Raw genomic sequence first — 6,000 nt, forward strand, 5'->3', positions numbered from 1 at the left:
TTTGGCCCTGTCATGGGGATGATCAGGCACCGTTTGCCCAGTCAGGAAAGAAGAAAGTCATAAGCTGTGGTGCTCATCCCTGTGCATTCTTGTTTGCGTGTTTTGCCAGCCATTAATTAGACCATGTTCTCTTGGTCATGTGATCAACATGTTTGCCATAGATCCTTGTTCTTATTGTTCATCAGGAGCTGACTCCTAAGCCAATACTTTATCTCTACTGATTTACCTCTTAGACATATTACCCTGATTGGGACAAATTTATCCACAAGCCTCAGAAGAAGTTAAATTGGTCATGTTAATGTCAGAGAATAACCAATGAGAGGCAATGCAAGCTTTAATACCATCCTTCAGGTCTCTGCCTACTTCTGTGACCCCAGACATGGAAGCGCATACCTTTAATCCCAGCACTCAGGACTCAGAGGTCTGAAATCCAAGAGTTAAAGACGTGTGCCACGGGAAGATAGCAAGTTCAATACCAATCTAAAATACACGAGACCCTGTACCAAAACTGTAAAAATAAAAACAGGCTCATTTGAAGCAGGGAATGATAGCAAACCTATAATCCCAGCTGAGGCAGACTGCCTCAAATTTAAGACCAGCTCGGGCTTCATAGTACCAGGCCAGCCAAAGAGATGCTACAGAAAAGACTCCGTCTCAAAGCACATTGGTGTAGCACAAATTCTAATTGGTCTTAATAATAAAAACCCGGAATCAAATATTAGGGGGTGAAAGCTGAAAGATCAGAGAAGCAGAGCAGTCAGCCACTAGAGAGACTTTTTACCTCTACCGAATCCTCAGACCAAATAGGCGATCCTGTCCTCAGACTGCATCTTCAGATTGCAATGAGCTCCTGTCTCCTCCAGCCTTAGATTCCTCTCTCTGCCCAGCCATATCCCATTCTGTCTCTACCTCCCTAGTGCTGGGATTAAAAGCATGGGACTCCCAAGTGTGAGTCACCACCGCCTGGCCTCTAGTGGATAGCCTCTGCACTCTGGCAGGCTTTGTTATAACACAAACAAAATGTCACTACACACTGACCTCTCTGTATCCAGATCATAGTCCTATTGGTGCTGATTTGAGGTTACGAACCAAACAACAAAACAGGGACAGGATAACAGGGAGGCCTGATGGCTCACAAATATACTACTAGCACTTAGAAGGCAAGACCAGCACCCATTTTGATTTTTTTTAAAGATTTATTTATTTATTATGTATACAACATTCCTTCCATGCATGTTTGTATGCCAGAAGAGGGCACAAAATCTCATTATAGATGGTTGTGAGCCACCATGTGGTTGCTGGGAATTGAACTCAGGACCTCTGGAAGAGCAATCAGTGCTCTTAACCTCTGAGCCATCTCTCCAGCCCTGAATTTTTTTTTTAATTGGGTTTTTTTGAGACAGTTTCCTGGCTGTCCTGGAACTCACTCTGTAGACCACATTGATCTCAAACTCAGAGATCTACCTGCCTCTGCCTCCTGAGTTCTAGGTTTGAAGGTATGTGCCACCACTGCCTAGCTCCATTTTGAAGTTTTAAAACAAACATCTGGGGACAGCCTGTGCAAGTTCGTTCTCTCTCCCATCATGGAGGCTCTGGGGACCCACTGGGTCATTTGGCGGTAGGTGTCTTTACCCGCTGAATTCTCTCTCTGCCCACATTATGTTTTATAGCTAATGATATGTTTAATAATAATGTGATACATAAAGGAGCTGGAGAGATGGTGCAATGGTTAAGAGTGTGTGCTGTTTTTGCAGAGGGCCAGGGTTCAGTTCCCAGCACCCACATCAGGCAGCTCACAGTTACCTGTAACTCAGCTTCAAGAGGGTCCTCCACATCTGGCATCGGTGGGGATGGACAATCACATAAACCTATATATAATATACACTGCTGACGTGGCCCCAGGGGTGACATAAGGCCGAGTGTGCCAAGAACACGCACAGTGTGACGTTCTCTCAGTTCTGACAGTCTCATCACAGACACATCATTCTTTGTAGAGGACACCATGTAGTCCTGACTTCCTGTGAAAGGTTCATGTCGCTGGGCGGTGGTGGCGCACGCCTTTAATCCCAGCACTCGGGAGGCAGAGGCAGGCGGATCTCTGTGAGTTCGAGGCCAGCCTGGTCTACAGAGCTAGTTCCAGGACAGGCTCCGAAGCCACAGAGAAACCCTGTCTTGAAAAACAGAAACAGAAACAAAAAAAGTCCTTAAAAAAAAAAGTTGTGTGTAGGCTGCTGGAGAGATGGCTCAGTGGTTAAAAAACATAGGCTGCTCTTCCAAAAGAACTGGGTTCTTGGACACAAGTGGGACACAAACATACATGCAGGTAGAACATTCATTCACAATAGAATAAGATTAAATAAATATAACAAAAATTTAAGAAAGAAAAACAAAAAGATTGTTTTCAAAAGAAAAAAGAAAAGCAAAAAGCGTTAGGGGTATAGCTGGAAGACCGAGCAATCCTTTGGCACACTGAAGGCCCTAAGTCCTATCCCTAGTACAAACAGAAACAGAAAACTCAATAAAATAGTAGATAAATGAAGAGCTGTGTGGTGGCATGCATCTTTAATCCCAGCTTTCTGAAGGCAGAAGCAGGTCGATCCATGGGAGTTTTGAGGCCAGCCTGCTCTACATAGCAAGTTCCAGGACAGTCAGGGCTCCATAAAGGGAGACCTTGTCTCAAAACAAAACAAAACTAACACAAAAGGTTGCTGGATAGAAAATCAAATCCATTCCTCCACAAACAAATAAAATAAAATAAATAAAATAGAGCACAATGGGTTGGGGCTGGGGAACAGCTCAGTGGTAGAGCTCAAAGGTTCACAAGGCCCTGGTTTTCATCTACAGCAATGCAAGAAAAAAAGTAGAAACCGACTGGACGTTGACAGGTATGGTACCTTTCTACACAACCCACCTGAGCACTGGCACCTCCATCGCTCTGTGTCTGTGTGCAGGTGCACATGTGTTACAGGTACCCATAAAGGCCAGAAGAGAGTGTGAGGTCCTTTGTAACTGGAGTTACAGATGGATGTGAGCAGTAAATGTGGTAACTTTTAAACAAACTCAAGCTCTTGGGAAGCACAGCAAGTGTCTAACTGTTGATCCATTTCTCTAGTTGCTCTGTTTTTTTAAAAAAATATTTTATTATGTATACAATATTCTGTCTGCATGTATGCCTGTAGACCAGAAGAGGGCACCAGACCTCATTACAGATGGTTGTGAGCCACCATGTGGTTGCTGGGAATTGAACTCAGGACCTTTGGAAGAGCAGGCAATGCTCTTAACTGCTGAGCCATCTCTCCAGCCCTGTTTTTGTTTTTTTAAAGTTTCACTAGAGCCTAGGTCTCCATTATGAGGTTAAGCTTGCTGATCAGCAAAGCCCAGAGGTCTCCCTTTCTATGGCTCCTTAGCACTGGGGTTAGCATGAGTCACCACACCCAGCTTTTTATCTGGGTCCTAGAACTGGGCCTCGGGTTCTCATGTCTGCATGGCAGGCACTTCACTGTCAGGGCTAGCTAGCTACTCAACCCCTCTTCCCTCCTTTGTGAGACAAGGTCTCACTTTGTAGCCCTGACTGGCCTTTAACACGTGTTCCTTCTGCCTTTGCCTTCCGAGGGCTAGGATATCACTTCTTACAGGTTCCTGTTTCTCCATGCCGCCCTTCAGTCCTGTATGCATTTGCCCATTAACTCATTCAGCACAGCTTTCGGCTTTTAGAAACACTCACTGCAAGCTAAGTGAAAATATGAAGGCAAATGAAACGGGAGCAGTTCTCAACATGCTGGTTGTGACCCCTTGGCGGGGTCACATGTCAGATACCCTGCATAAAAGATATTTACATGGGGGGGGGCGGTGGGAGGGGTTGGGAAATGGGAGGAGGGGAGGAGGTGGAAATTTTTAATAATAAAAAAAATAAAGTTTAATAGCTACCAAAAAGATATTTACATTATGATTCATAAGGGTAGCAAGATTAGTTATGAAGTTGCAATGAAATAATTTTATGGTTGGGGTCACTACAAATGAGGACCATATTATAGGGTTACAGCATCAGGAAGGGTGAGAACCACTGAAATACAGGTTCATCTCACCACCTTCTATCAGGAATGGCAGATTTTAATAATCATTCTCACTGTAGAATATATAACTACTAACAGCTGCATACATGCTCCGAGTTAATAAATGATTCTTTGAGAACACATAACCAGTTTTCCAGACAGCTTAGAGGGTCCAGAGAGCTGATAACTAACATCTTTCACAGATTGGGGTGACGTGTGTGTGGAAGGGCTCTGGGAAAGTATCCCTGAAGAAGAAACAATGGACATTAATTTGGAGGCATAAATAGGCAAAATGAGAGCGAGAAAGCGTTCCAGGGGCACTAGAGGAAGTATGGGAGACCTGAGAACTTAGATAAGGCCATGGAATTGGTGTCGACACAAAAACACAGGTCTCAAACTCAGAGGGAACGAGGTAGTATGTTCTGGTTCCAATTTATACTGACTATAACCCAGGAACCTGGATTTAGGTTACCCCAAATTCCACTGTTCCAAGGTGGAAGTATGGTGTTTTTACGGCAACAGAACAAAGTTACAAATCAAGGCATTGTATTTTTTTAATGCATTTTATTTCACTTTTTGAGACAAGGTATTACTACTTAGCCTTGGCTGGCCTAGAATTTGCTATATGTGGGGGCCAGCCATGATAAGCTAAGTCTGGGCAAGTCACCCAAAGGAAACTCTTTACTTCAACTGTCACCTGGGACTCTGGCCACAGACGAATTTAAATGGAGTCTGGAGTCTCAGTAGTTTACCCCGAGATGATGCCTGGCTGCAAGAGGAACCACAGGCTGAGATTGCCTGCCCCCACCCAAGAGCAGACCATTCAAAGGAAATGCCTGGCATTCCAAGAGCTATAGAGACACCTGCCAGCTTACCTCAACAGGACACCCCTAGACAAATGTCAGCCAATCAGGGACCCTAAACCTCAGAGACCCCTTTCCCCCACCTCTACTACTATAAAAACCCTATTTTTTAATAAAGACTTTAAAAAAATATTTATTATGTATACAATAGTCTGTCTGCGTGTATGCCTGAAGGCCAGAAGAGGGCACCAAGCCTCATTACAGATGGTTGTGAGCCACCATGTGGTTGCTGGGGATTGAACTCAGGACCTTTGGAAGAGCAGGCAATGCTCTTAATCACTGAGCCATATCTCCAGCCCTAAAAACCCTATTATAATTGAGCTCGAGGCTCTCTAGATATTACGTTGGACATGTGGAGAGACCGAGTTTGCAAATTTGATTAAAATAAAGGCTCTTTGCTTTTACATATGGGACTCAGTCTCCTTTGTTGGCTTTTGTGGGGACCCCACGGATTTGGGCATAACACTATATAGACAACAAGGAGGACCTCAAACTCACAGGGACTTATTGCCCTCTACATCCAGAGAGCTAAGATTAAAGATGTGCATAACCACGTCCTGTCCTTCAAGGCATTTTAAAAATACATTGGTGGCCACTGGAGAGAGGGTTCAGTGGTTAGGAGCCCTTCTTGTACTTGCAGAGGACCATGGGTTTGAGTCCCAGAACCTACATGGTAGCTTATAATCATTCATAACTCCAGTTCCAGGGGCTCTAATGCCTTCTTCTGATTTCTGTGTGCATCAGACATGCATGTGGTACATATATGCAGGCAAAACACACAAATAAAATAAATCTTAATAAGTAAAATAAAAATACACTGTTTTTGAAACATCAGAAATATGTGTTAGCCAGGTAAGTAAATCTCAACTGCAGGCCTCAGAAGCTTTTGATAGCATTTTTAGCTCTTTGATGGGTGGAAAACCTGGTTTTGTTAACACATTCCACAAGTTTAATACATTTCACCTGTAGCTGGGATGGTAGGTTCATCTCAGAGGTGGGGACAGAATGGCTCTTTGGGGAGCTAAAGATGGCCCAAAATAAATCGTAATTAGCTTCTGAACTTTAACATTCCAACTGCTTCAGTC

The sequence above is a fragment of the Microtus pennsylvanicus genome, chromosome 2 (assembly GCF_037038515.1).
Source record: "Microtus pennsylvanicus isolate mMicPen1 chromosome 2, mMicPen1.hap1, whole genome shotgun sequence".
Classification (NCBI taxonomy): Eukaryota; Metazoa; Chordata; class Mammalia; order Rodentia; family Cricetidae; genus Microtus; species Microtus pennsylvanicus.